Here is a 13,633-nt window from a genome sequence, read left to right on the forward strand (position 1 = left end):
GAGAAAAAATTCTGAAAGCTAATGAAATGATCAGAACTTACAGTGTCCAGCAACACAATGAGGGAAAGAAGATCAACTTTAACATACACACACACACACACACACACACACACACACACTCCACATTTAAACACATGCTGGTAAATTATCAAAACTATAAGGAGAAAGAAAAATACCTTAAAAACTTCCCAACTAGCCAGGGCACTTGGATAAGAAATGAAGCATCCAGTTTGAAAAGAAATAAATAAAACTATATTTGTAGACGACATGACATCGAATATAGAAAATCCTAAAGAGGGGGGCCTGGGTGGCTTAGTCAGTTAAGCAGCTGATTCTTGGTTTCAGCTCAGGTCATGATTTCAGGGTCCTGGGATTGAGCCCTGCACCAAGTTTGCTGTTGAGTGTTGAGTCTGCTTCTTTCTTTTTCCCTCTCCCTCTGCTCTTCCTGCCTGCTCTCACTCACTCACTCTCTCTCCCTCAAATAAATAAATAAATCTTATAAAAAAGAAAAGAAAATCCTAATGATATACAAAAACACTTTTAGAGCTAAGAAACAAGTTCAGTAACATTACAGGAGACAAACTCAACATGCAAAAATCAACGGCATTTATAGACAATAACAATAAACAACCTGAAAATCAAACTAAGGAGAAAGTTCTGTTAATAATAGTATTAAAAATATGTAGAAGTAAATCTAAGAAAAGTGGTACATAACTTGTATACTGAAAACTAAATAAAACTAAATAAACGGAAAGACAACCCATATTCATGGATTGGAAGATTTAGTGGTGTTAAGATGGTGATACTCCCCAAATTGATCTGTAGTTTCAATGCAAAAGGTATCAAAATTACAGTTGCCTTTTTTTCTTCTGCATAAATTGGAGCTGATTCCAAAATTCATATGAAAATTCAATCCTAGAATAGCCAAAGCAATCTTGAAATAGGAGTAACAATTTGGGATGACTCACACCCCTCAATTTCAAAACTTAATACAAAATTATGGCAATAAAGACTGTGTCATGATGACATAGGATGAATGTAATAAAACCTAGAGTCCAGAAATAAATCCTGACAACAACAACAAAATAAGTATTTTTAATTTTTTTAAATTTAAATTCAATTAAATTAACATATAGTATATTATTAGTTTCAGGGGTAGAATCTAGTGGTTCATCAGTTGCATATAACACTCAGCACTCATTATATCAAGTGCCCTCCTTAATGCCCATCCCTCAGCTGCCCCATCCCTGCACCCTTCTCCCCTCCAGCAACCCTTAGTTTGTTCCCTACAGTTAAATGTCTCTTATGGTTTTCCTCCCTCTCTGTTTTTATCTTTTTTTTCCTTCCCTTCCCCTAAGTTCTATTTTGTTTCTTAAATTCCACATACGAGTAAAATCATATATTTGTCTTTCACTATTAATTAAGGTATTAACATAATACCTTCTAGTTCTAGCCACATCCTTGCAAATGGCAAGATTTCATTCTTTTTGATGGCTGAGTGATATTCGAGTGTGTGTGTGTGTGTGTGTGTGTGTGTGTACATAACACATCTTCTTTATCCATTCATCTGTCAATGAACCTCTGGGCCCTTTCCATATTTTGGCTTTTGTGAACATTACTGCTATAAATACTGGGGTGCGTGAATATTGATTACATAAAATAATAATGAGAGTCTGTGGCTTAGATTTTTAGAGCTAAAATACATGACATAAATAATAGCAAATCTTCACCCTCACCTCTACCTGGTCTTTTTAGTCTTCCCATGATTGAGGGAACCTGAAGAGCTGAAGAAGAGATTATTAGTTGGAAAACATGTTTGAAAAAAAAATGTTTGATTTATTTTGGTTTTTAATCTGGAGAGGATTTTTGCTATTTTATGCCTTCTTGATGATTATTCTCACTTTTGTTATTATGACAACTGGGAAATGGTCTCTGTGTTTGGTTGATTTGTTTGGGTTTGTGAGTGTCTTGCCTATTTTGGGGGACTCAGCATTCTTTCTGAGCACACAAGTTTGTTGAAAGCATGGTTCTGACAACACAGCTTCCGTCCTACATGGTAAAGTGACTGACTGTCCATGAAAATTTCAACACCACTTTCCCAGGAAGGAATGTGTCACACAATGGTGGTGATACATTTTGTCATTCTCATGATTCTCATAGTATTTCAGAGGACAAAGTCCTATCTTCATTCCCTTATGATGGTTTCTTCCTGGGTATTCCACCCTTGTCTTAACAGCACAAAAATATGTCTCTTCATGGAACAAAGAGGGAGCTCCTTTGCAAGGTCAGACAGGGTGCAGCCAGCTTCCCGGTGCTTGCCAGTAAAGACCTCATCTGCTGATCGGGATGAGTTTTTTCCTTATCTTGAGTTCCTTCTTAGTTTTTTGTGAATATTTGTTTCCTCTGGTAGCTCCACTTATGGGTGGAAGGGGAAGACCTAGGTTTGACCCAGAGGGTCAAAAGGGCAGGAGACAGAAACGCAAAAGTGCAAAGTGTAGCAAAAGACAACACACCCCAATACTGCACTTAAACTATTTATTAGTCATAAAGAACTTCGAAAATATGAAAAATACTATTTTCCCTGCCCTGAGGAAAAAATTACATGCATGCAAATACAAATTTTGCACACAATTTCAAGGCATTTCTAGAAAGTCCAGTGTTCATTTATGAATATGGATCTCAGGACCTCTGGCTTTAACACTCACAATAAAAAGAAATAAAATTATGAAAATTAAAACTACCATGAGAAAGTGAATAGAAATATGTATTTTTTAATATACCAACCCACTTAAAAGCTCAGCTTTTCAATATCTTCCCAGACTCAGCAGTCAGTGCATCAATGCCATGCATTGTTCTTCCTCCACTTAAAGAACTGTCATCAACAATGCCTTTCATTTTTCCAGGTAGCATATCCACTGAAGCAAGACAGTAAAAAGAGAAAAGAGAAAAGGAAATCTCAGCGCATTTGAGATCATGCACTTGATAAAATTGTTTTCTTAGCCAGACAAAGTGTGAAATTCTTTTCATGGTTTTTAGTGTAAGTGATTTGATGAGATCATTATTCAGCATGTTGCCCAGAGCTGCTCCCTTACTTGAGCACAACCCTGAAAATGTTTCCTCCCATCCAACTTCTTCTCCACTGATGGAACAGGAAGATTAACAGAATTAGGTATCTCTAATTTGTCCCTTTGTTATTTAGCAAGACTACTAGCTCAGACATTTGGAAAAGTTTTGAATTTTCCAATTTTAAAAGTCTGAATTTTAAAAATATGGTTCATTTTATTGTTCTACTTTTTATGGGCTCAGGTATTTTTTCCTACTCAATTCCATCCGTTTGTAAAGTCTATGTATCAATAATATAAAAGATCATCATTTAAACTTTCTTCACCTCTGACTTGGTTAATGCTCAAGAAAATGTCTTCTAACTACATTGATTAGTATTTACTTTTACTCTCTAACAGAGGACACAAGAGATCCTAGGATTATGTCCTCTGAAAGATGGATCGTTAATTAAGAAAATATATTTTTCTCTGATTCTAGACTTTTCATTTCAAGCCTAAAATTAATTCTTTCTATACTGTTCGGTTAAGCTCCTGATTTGGAGAGAAGAGAGGGAAGTAGAGAGGGAAGAAAAAAGAAACCAAGGCAAAATAATTAATTAAAGATCTGCTATGTTTCCAGAAATATGTGAGAAAATGTCATTTTTCTCTCATCTTGTCCTCATGTCAATCCTGATGTAGAATTCGTAAACCAAACAATCTCTACCTTGACAAGCCTATTAGTAAACTAGTTATTGATGATACTACTGCTCAGGTTCAGTTGGCTCATAGCTGTGACTCTGAAACCCTGACTAGTCCTCCCACCCTATCGCCCTCACTGTTTGTCAGTCTTATACTGACTTTCTTAATCTCTAATACTGGTTTTGCCTTTATGTTTACTTATATAACTACACCATATCTTTTTTACTTATACCTGCTAGCATATTATTTTCCACACAGTTTTCTGTGTCCTTAGGTTTAACCTGCATCTTGCAAAGAATAGATAGTTAGATATTTTCATGCAGTCTAGACAACACTATTTTATAACTCTTTTTATAACTTGTGATTATGAATATATTTGAAATTATGTTTCCGATCTCATTTGATTTTTTTTCCTGTTTGTACTGCTTTTTCTGAGTTTCTTTATTTTTCCCCTCCTTTCTTCCTTTGGATTATTATATTAATTCTATATTTTCTTCATAATTTGTGAAACTATTCTGTGTTAACATGCATGCTTAACTAAATATGAAGATACTATTTTTATCCTCATTCTGAGCCATGTGGTTACCTTGGAGCACAGCCTCTACTACGCCTTCCTATTTTACATATTATGCTGTTTTCTCTCCTTCCTTTATCCAAACAGACACATCATTTGTCATTGTTTTAGTCTTGTTTATCTGGATTTGTTCCAATCTAACAATGCATTTGCTTAATATTGTTTTTCCTCCTGAAGTATGTTCTTTAGAAATCCCTTTACTGAATATTTGGTATTTCTCTGAAGCATTATCTCTTGAATTTTTACTTAGCTGGGTTGGTAACCCTACTTTGTTATTTTCTCTCAACACTTTGAAGAAAATACTATATTATTATTGCTTCTCCTGTTATGCTGGGCAGGCCATTCTCCCTCGAACTGTCATTCTTTTTCACGTAATTCATCTTTCCTTAATAACTTCTTTCAAATCTCTCTTTGTCTTAGATGTTTCAGAGTTTTACTGTGATGTTTTGAAGTATGGATGTCTTTCTGATTCCAACCTGTGATTCAGTAAATCTGAGGATTAATGACTTTCATTATGAATGAATTTTATCCACTAACTTTACAAATAATGCCTAGAATCTTCCCTACTCTCTCTTCCTGGAAATATTGTCAGATACATGTTAAACTTTTGAATCTTCTCTTTACCTCCTTCCACATGTTACATGTCTTTTTTCCGTATTCTCAGCAAACCCTTCAGTGTGGGCATCCAATCCTCTCTTTAGTTCTTTCTGATCAGCTTAATCAACATGGGGTATGTAATTCAGTAGTTATATTTTTTAATTATCAAAGTTCTTTTTGTTTCTTTTATAAATCTCCTGAGAATTTTTATCAATCTCTCATGTCTGGATCACTTTTTCTACTCCATATTTTATTTCTTTTTACACAGTCAATTTATGTATGCCTCTATATTACAGTACCTTAATTTCTTGCTGACCTTATTCTGTTTATAGTTTCTACTGGCTTTGGTTATTGCTGCTCTTCTGAGCATGTGTTGTACAATTTAGGATTATAAACATATAACTGACTGATATTAATCAGTAGTAATCTTGTGCTCATAGGTGAAGATGTTTTCTTCCAGAGAGTACTGTTTGCTTATACTGAATAGAGCATTGCCAACCTAGAAATAATTTTAATTAATTCTTGGTGTAGGGTTTCCTAAGCTGTGCAATTACAGCAATTTTCCGAGGAAGAAAAATTGCTTATTAATATTTTATTAATATATGAATTTTCTATTTGGTACCAAAACTAAGCAGACAAGGTTCTCTGTCGTCTCCCTTTTCCAGAGGTCAATTTTATATTTTTCAGGGCCCACCTTTCCCTAAATATGTAGCTCATTACTAAGTGGGGGAATTTGAATTCTTATCTTCTTCTACAGGGTCAAGGCCTTGTCTTATATCTCTGTGCAGCTAACCCAGGAAGCTAAAGCATCAAGGCTTGCTTAACACTGTTTTCAGCTCTGTCTTAATTTTGACCTCTGGGAATATCCCTTATTATATTTGTGTATTTATAAACTTGCTCACTTACACTTAGTGAACTTGATTATGCACTTAAAATTATGTTTCTCTATTTTACTCAATATTTCTACATTTTCAGCATGGAAAGTATGTTCAGAACATTTAGCCTTACCATAATGTCAGAAACAAAAGTCTGAAATATAATATTTGTCGTAGGGACAATTCTCTATGTTCTTTTTTTTTTTAAGATTTTATTTATTTGAGAGAGAGAGAGCAAGAGAATGAGTACATCAGAGGGAAGGGCAGAGCAACAGGGAGAAGCAGACTCTGTTGATCAGGGAGCTCAATGTGGGGCTTGATCCCAGGACCCCAGGATCATGAGCTGAAGGCAGACACTTAACCAACTGAGCCACCCGGACATCCTCAATAGTTCTCTGTGTTCTATAAATTTCCTTTACTGTTCTAGAGCTTTTACTTGGGAAATCATCAAGATCTAGAAGGGAAGACTTTTAGAGTAAAAAACGAATGCCCATGTCAGTTGCCATGAAAAGTCATAGTTCCTAATCTACGTAAAACTACCAAGAAATAAGACGAGGACAGAAAGTGGGTAAATTAATAATTTCTTGCCTCTGTCATGAGAAAACCAGAGTCTCCAAATGGTAAATAAGTCAAAATGCAGTCCATGTTTAGGGCAACAGTCATGAATCTTTAAGCCATTTTCTTTCATCTACCACCTTCATGTTCTTATTGCTTTTTCTGTTGTTCTGAATATAACTCTGGTGTGATGGGACTCCTTCTACATACTTCTAAATGAACTTGCTTCACCACCAATATTTTATACCACTCTGGATTATACAATTTCTGGAAATGAGATTGCCTTTAACCATATTGAAAAAGTTAAAAAAAAAAAAGAAAGAAAGAAAGAAAGAAAGAAAGAAGAAAGAAAGAAGAAAGAAGAAAGAAAGAAGAAAAGAAAGAAGAAAGAAAGAAAGAAAGAAAGAAAGAAAGAAAGAAAGAAAGAAAGAAAGAAAGAGAAAAGGTCAGTATGCCATGTCCCATTCACACCTCATCTTTCTTCCACTCACTGACACAGTTCTTATCTCTATAACTTAGGAACCTGTGTTGGCCAGCACTGGACCACTTACTTCCAGGGCAAAAGTGAGTGGTGAATGGCCATTTTTCTTGATCCTGAACTTTAAGAATGGTAAGACAAATTGTCCTATACCTACCATCTCATCTAGAGATGTGGCTAAAATCATGTCCAGTCTTGGTACAGCCAATACAATCAATATGTTCATTGATAGATTTTAATTCACGCATCTATTTCTAACATTATATTCTGAGAGGAAAGCATTCCCCTTCATTCTTTATCATCCCTGTAAGAGTTTCACCAGACTGCTGGGATTCTATAGTCCAGTTCTCCACAAAAATTAGCTCTGCTGTGGGGTAGATGGGCCAAATGAGTTTAAAAGGTCATAGAACTGAGACCATGTACTGACAGGTACCATGCACCTCAGCAAGAGGAGTCTAAGCATTAAGACAAACCACATCCCACATGTCAGGAGATGGAATCAAATCTGTCAAGAAGAGATGCCTCCCACTTGCACCAGGCAGCTCAGGAGTCTCCCAAAGGCTAGTAAAGATAAGGGGCACAATCCATTTTTACTTTTGCAAAAGTAAAAAAGAGAAAGAAAAGCAAATAATTCAAAATCAAGACAAATGTTTATTCTAACATCCTGATTTCTCCAAGGAAAAACATTTTTTTTTTAAGTTTTCACAGCATCAACCAGCATTATAATCCTATCCTGAACTTCGGTGTTCCTCTAGCCAGAAAAGAAGGCTTTGTGGAGTATATTATAAGAAACTTACCAGTTCTGAAGATAGACATCCATTAACTTTGCTGTTATTATGTCTCCCAGGAAGGTAGCGCTTACACTGGTGTGACACATCCATCAACCGTCAGGCAATTTCTCCTAGGCCGAAGTAGAACATTCCTAAAACAGTTGAGGCCAGCAGATGTGTCTACAAGCTATCTGGTCCAGGTGACCCAAGATGAGTTCAAGATAGTATCTAAAATTGCCCAAGGTGAATTTGTAAGAATGGGGACAACAAAGAAGATAGAGAATGAAGAACTTTTTAACTTTGCTGGGGAATCCATTTGAGAATTTTTTGAACTGTCTCCAACGTCTCAGGCATGAACTTCCCTTCCCTCTTTCCCAATGGCAGAATGAGACTAGCTTTTAAATTGCAAACACAGATGGAAATTTCCCAACACCTACTTTGACTTGTGGAGTACTCAGCCAACAAGTCTTTCACACAGTTAGTAAGGTGCCATGTCAAACAAAATTTGAAAGTGTCCATCCAAGACCTATTGAAATTTATTTTTTTTTTTTTTTTTTTTTTTTTTCATTTTTTTAAAAAGATTTTTTATTTATTTTTTTTTTTATTTATTTTTAATTAACTTTTATTGGTGTTTAATTTACCAACATACAGAAAAACACCCAGTGCTCATCCCGTCAAGTGTCCACCTCAGTGCCCGTCACCCATTCCCCTCCAACACCCGCCCTCCCCCCCTTCCACCACCCCTAGTTCGTTTCCCCGAGTTAGGAGTCTTTATGTTCTGTCTCCCTTCCTGATATTTCCCAACATTTCTTTTCCCTTCCTTTATATTCCCTTTCACTATTATTCATATTCCCCAAATGAATGAGAACATACACTGTTTGTCCTTCTCCGATTGACTTATTTCACTCAGCATAATACCCTCCAGTTCCATCCACGTTGAAGCAAATGGTGGGTATTTGTCGTTTCTAATTGCTGAGTAATATTCCATTGTATACATAAACCACATCTTCTTTATCCATTCATCTTTCGATGGACACCGAGGTTCCTTCCACAGTTTGGCTATTGTGGCCATTGCTGATAGAAACATTGGGGTGCAGGTGTCCCGACGTTTCATTGCATCTGAATCTTTGGGGTAAATCCCCAACAGTGCAATTGCTGGGTCGTAGGGCAGGTCTATTTTTAACTCTTTGAGGAACCTCCACACAGTTTTCCAGAGTGGCTGCACCAGTTCACATTCCCACCAACAGTGTAAGAGGGTTCCCTTTTCTCCGCATCCTCTCCAACATTTGTTGTTTCCTGCCTTGTTAATTTTCCCCATTCTCACTGGTGTGAGGTGATATCTCATTGTGGTTTTGATTTGTATTTCCCTGATGGCAAGTGATGCAGAGCATTTTCTCATGTGCTTGTTGGCCATGTCCATGTCTTCCTCTGTGAGATTTCTCTTCATGTCTTTTGCCCATTTCATGATTGGATTGTTTATTTCTTTGGTGTTGAGTTTAATAAGTTCTTTATAGATTTTGGAAACTAGCCCTTTATCTGATATGTCATTTGCAAATATCTTCTCCCATTCTGTAGGTTGTCTCTTAGTTTTGTTGACTGTATCCTTTGCTGTGCAAAAGCTTCTTATCTTGATGAAGTCCCAATAGTTCATTTTTGCTTTTGTTTCTTTTGCCTTCGTGGATGTATCTTGCAAGAAGTTACTGTGGCCAAGTTCAAAAAGGGTGTTGCCTGTGTTCTCCTCTAGGATTTTGATGGACTTTTGTCTCACATTTAGATCTCTCATCCATTTTGAGTTTATCTTTGTGTATGGTGAAAGAGAGTGGTCCAGTTTCATTCTTCTGCATGTGGATGTCCAATTTTCCCAGCACCATTTATTGAAGAGACTGTCTTTCTTCCAATGGATAGTCTTTCCTCCTTTATCGAATATTAGATGGCCGTACATTTCAGGGTCCACTTCTGGGTTCTCTATTCTGTTCCATTGATCTATGTGTCTGTTTTTGTGCCAGTACCACACTGTCTTGATGACCACAGCTTTGTAATACAACCTGAAATCTGGCATTGTGATGCCCCCAGCTAAGGTTTTCTTTTTTAAAATTCCCCTGGCTATTCGGGGTCTTTTCTGATTCCACACAAATCTTAAAATAATTTGTTCTAACTCTCTGAAGAAAGTCCATGGTATTTTGATAGGGATTGCATTAAACGTATAAATTGCCCTGGGTAACATTGACATTTTTACAATATTAATTCTGCCAATCCATGAGCATGGAATATTTTTCCATCTCTTTGTGTCTTCCTCAATTTCTTTCAGAAGTGTTCTATAGTTTTTAGGGTATAGATCTTTTACCTCTTTGGTTAGGTTTATTCCTAGGTATCTTATGCTTTTGGGTGCAATTGTAAATGGGATTGACTCCTTAATTTCTCTTTCTTCAGTCTCATTGTTAGTGTATAGAAATGCCATTGATTTCTGGGCATTGATTTTGTATCCTGCCACGCTACCAAATTGCTGTATGAGTTCTAGCAATCTGGGGGTGGAGGCTTTTGGGTTTTCTATGTAGAGTATCATGTCATCGGCGAAGAGGGAGAGTTTGACTTCTTCTATTGAAATTTAATTTTATTATAAGTTTCTCCAGCCCTGAAGGAGAATTTCCTATGCCAGGCATAGATTCTATAATGAGCACATTTGGTGGGGAAGAGTTGCTTGACAGATCAATCTGTTGAATTTGGTGGTGGAGTTCTAGATGGAAACTAGTTCTTCAAATAAAAATCAACAACTACCATTGTTGTATATAACAACTACGTTATGGGTAGAGCCCATTTAAAATTTGTTATAATACAATATTGATTTAAATATTTTAAGCAAAAAAAAAAACTTTGATATATGATTTTCTTCTTTAGGAAACTTTATTGATTTTATAGGCATGTAGAGCCAAGATTTACTTCATTTTATCTCCAAAAAGTTCAATCATTCTCTACTCTTAGATTATAGACTATTAGTTCATCCATTAAATCATCCAGATTTTATGCCTGAGATTTACTTGAGATTTGTTCTACTCGAAAGCTGCTCTACTCTCAAAGTCAAAGAGGTAATTGTCTCCCTAATTTCAATCTTTAAAATCTCTGGTACAAGTCTCCCCACAAAAATAACTTGCCATCATGAAGACCTGTCATCTATTGACCTCTCCACTTTCATTATCTCCTCCTTTCTTCCATACTTCTTTATATTTCTTTTCTTCTTCAGGTTGGAATGGATGGCCCAATATTATGGTCAATTTCTTACAAACAGATTCTTTTCTTTGTCCTTCCAACAGCCATGAATGTAATAACCATCTGCCTCCTCCATGTCCACACTCACACAGCTGATAATTGCACATAAAAAATCATACAAATGTGATCCAACACCAGTGAACAACCCTAATTCATTTCTCAGTAGCATCAGTAAAATCACTTCTCTCTCTCTCTCTCTCTCTCTCTCTCTCTTTCATCCCCTCCCCTCTCTCTCAGGATTGGGCTTATAATGGTTACATGTATAACCATGCTTCAGTAATTATTGATCCATGAGGAAACTTATTTCACTTCTTGGAAAGACTGTCTTATGTGTTTTTCCTCATTCCTCAAACACTATACTCCTGTTTCTGCTTGGCTCATTACCTAGTACTTCACATAGACGATCCTCAGTATCTGATCTGTTTCCCAATTTTTTTACCCAAACTTTATATCTCTTCCTGTGTGAAAATAGAGGAAATATCCTTTTCCCTAGTCAATGCAGAATCTATCCATCTCAAACTTTCCATGGACTTTCCTGAAGACCCCTCCTTTCTCCAGGATTCTCAATCTTTCTCATTACAAGGCCTTTTTCTTCACAGGCAAGCTCCAGTATCTACTATCAAGTAAAATAAAGATAGTAAGAAATATTTCTCATTGCCTGTCCTTTTCCAGATACTCACATTTCACTGCTCTTCTTCAGAGCCATATTTCTTATGTTGCCTACTCATTATCTCTGATGTACAATTTCCACTTGCTACTCAACTCATTTCAGTCTGGCTTTTTTTTTTTTTTTCTCTTACCACCCGATTGAAACTGATTGCATCAAAGTCATCAACTACCTACATGTTGCCCAACCCAATAGGCAGTCCTCAGTCTGCTACATAAAAGTAATAACTAAAACAGTCTACTCTCTGCTTCCTGAAATGTTTTCTCTTAAGGCTTTCTCTGTGCCATCTGTTATGTCTGAATGTGTCTCCCTTTAAATTAGTATGTTGAATCCCAACCCCCAATGTGGCTGTGTTTGGAGATGGTGTCTCTAAAGAACTAACTAAAGTTAAATGAGGTCATAAGGGTGAGGTCCTGATTCCACAGGATTAGTGTTCTAAGAAAATACACCAGAGCTCCTTCCTTCTTGTTTGTTCTCTTCCCACATGTGCTCAGAGGAAAGTCCACAAATGGACAAAGCAGGCATCTGAGAACAGGAAGAGAACCCTCACCAACAAGTGACCATGCTGCCACCTTTATCTCCCACTGCCAGCTTCAGGAACTGCAAAAAAATAAATTTCTTTTGTTTAAACTGCCAGCGTAGGGTCCTTTGTTACAGCAGCTATTGCAGACATCTTCTCCAGATTTTCTTCTAATTCTTTCACTATGCTTTTGAAATTCCAGCTCAGCTATTCTAGAGTTAATATTGGAATTCCTATACAAAACCTTTATCTGATCTCTTTATATCTCTGCCAAGGCAGTCTCAAGCGTTTCCTTGGTTTTAACTATCATTTAAAGGCTGATAACTCCCACAATTATATCTCCAGTTGAAATTTCTTCTGAAATTTTAAGAATTTCATATCCTATTGATTATTAACGTTAGAAGATGTCATTGGCTCCAAAGCTTCTACACAAAAGTGATACTCACGTTCACACTCCCATTCATCAAGGCAGGTCACCTGGCCATGTGTGACTTTAAAATACGCCTGGAGGAAGAGAAAGAATCAAACATCTGTGATCATCTCCAATCACTACCATAACATCAAAACCTGTTTCTCCCTCTTTTGATTGAGGTATCATCTACACCTTAACGCTTATTCTGCTATTCACTCGGTTGCCAAAAATTTATTCTTGATTACTTCCTTTTCCTCATTCCCCACATGCAATCATCTGGTAATCCTGTGCATTTCTCCTTTAAGAAATATCTAGAATGCGTTTTTTGGCATGCCCACACCACCCACCCAGTGCTGATCACTGTTTTTTCTTTCCTGAACTAATAGAGCATTGTTATCACTGAACCTCCCATCTCTGCCTTCTGTTCATCCTGCTCTGCAGTTTCTATATGATCCTTCTCCCATCCATTTTCTGTATGTCAGGTAGAATGGTATATTGGAAGCAAAAAAAGAAAGTCAACCATGCCAGTAGCTCCCATCAGCATCTCCCAACATGTCTTGAACCACTTTTCTCACTCACTGTTCTTCAGCCAGGATGACTTTCAAGCTTTGCCATCTTCCAGACATGCTCACCTTGGCCTGATCACTTGGCTGTGTACTTCTCATCCTGGAATACCAGCTTAAGTAACATTCTCTCAGGCAGAATTTTTCCAATTACCTCATTTTATCAATGACTCACATACCACTGACTCCCATTTTATTTCCATTACAAAAACTCCATTTCTGATACTTTAATAATTTTGCAATCAGGCATGCATTTACATTTCCTTATCTGTTATCTTTCTTCCAGCAATGGACAGGATGTCTGTCTCATTCTCTAGTATATCTCTGGTACTTAGCACAGGGCCTCAATAAATGTTTGCTCAATGAATAAAGGACAAACACCAAGCCTGCAAAGTTCAGGTCAATGTTTACTTAAGCAAAAGGCAGCCTTTAAATATGCTGTCTTACTATTTTGCTCACAGTGTATGTTCAGTGAGTAGAATAGCTCTTATCTACAATACTTATGCAATAAATATTTGTTGAATCGATGAATCACTGAATATGATAAAATGTATTGGAAACAAATACCAGATTATTTGCAGATTGTTGGCCTTTCCTCAGCCTTTGACTTTGTGGATA

At 36.6% G+C, this 13,633-nt stretch overlaps 1 long non-coding RNA gene across 1 annotated transcript; it reads right to left on the reverse strand.

The window, feature by feature from the left end:
* Window positions 1-2,583: 2,583 nt before the first annotated feature.
* Window positions 2,584-13,090, reverse strand: LOC121476833. Its single transcript, XR_005984045.1, has 4 exons — window positions 13,032-13,090; window positions 12,487-12,544; window positions 7,617-7,817; window positions 2,584-2,915 (listed from the first exon to the last, which is right to left on the reverse strand). It is a non-coding gene; the product is annotated as an uncharacterized LOC121476833 (long non-coding RNA).
* Window positions 13,091-13,633: the final 543 nt, after the last annotated feature.

Source organism: Vulpes lagopus, chromosome 16 (genome assembly GCF_018345385.1).
Source record: "Vulpes lagopus strain Blue_001 chromosome 16, ASM1834538v1, whole genome shotgun sequence".
In the NCBI taxonomy this organism is placed as follows: Eukaryota; Metazoa; Chordata; class Mammalia; order Carnivora; family Canidae; genus Vulpes; species Vulpes lagopus.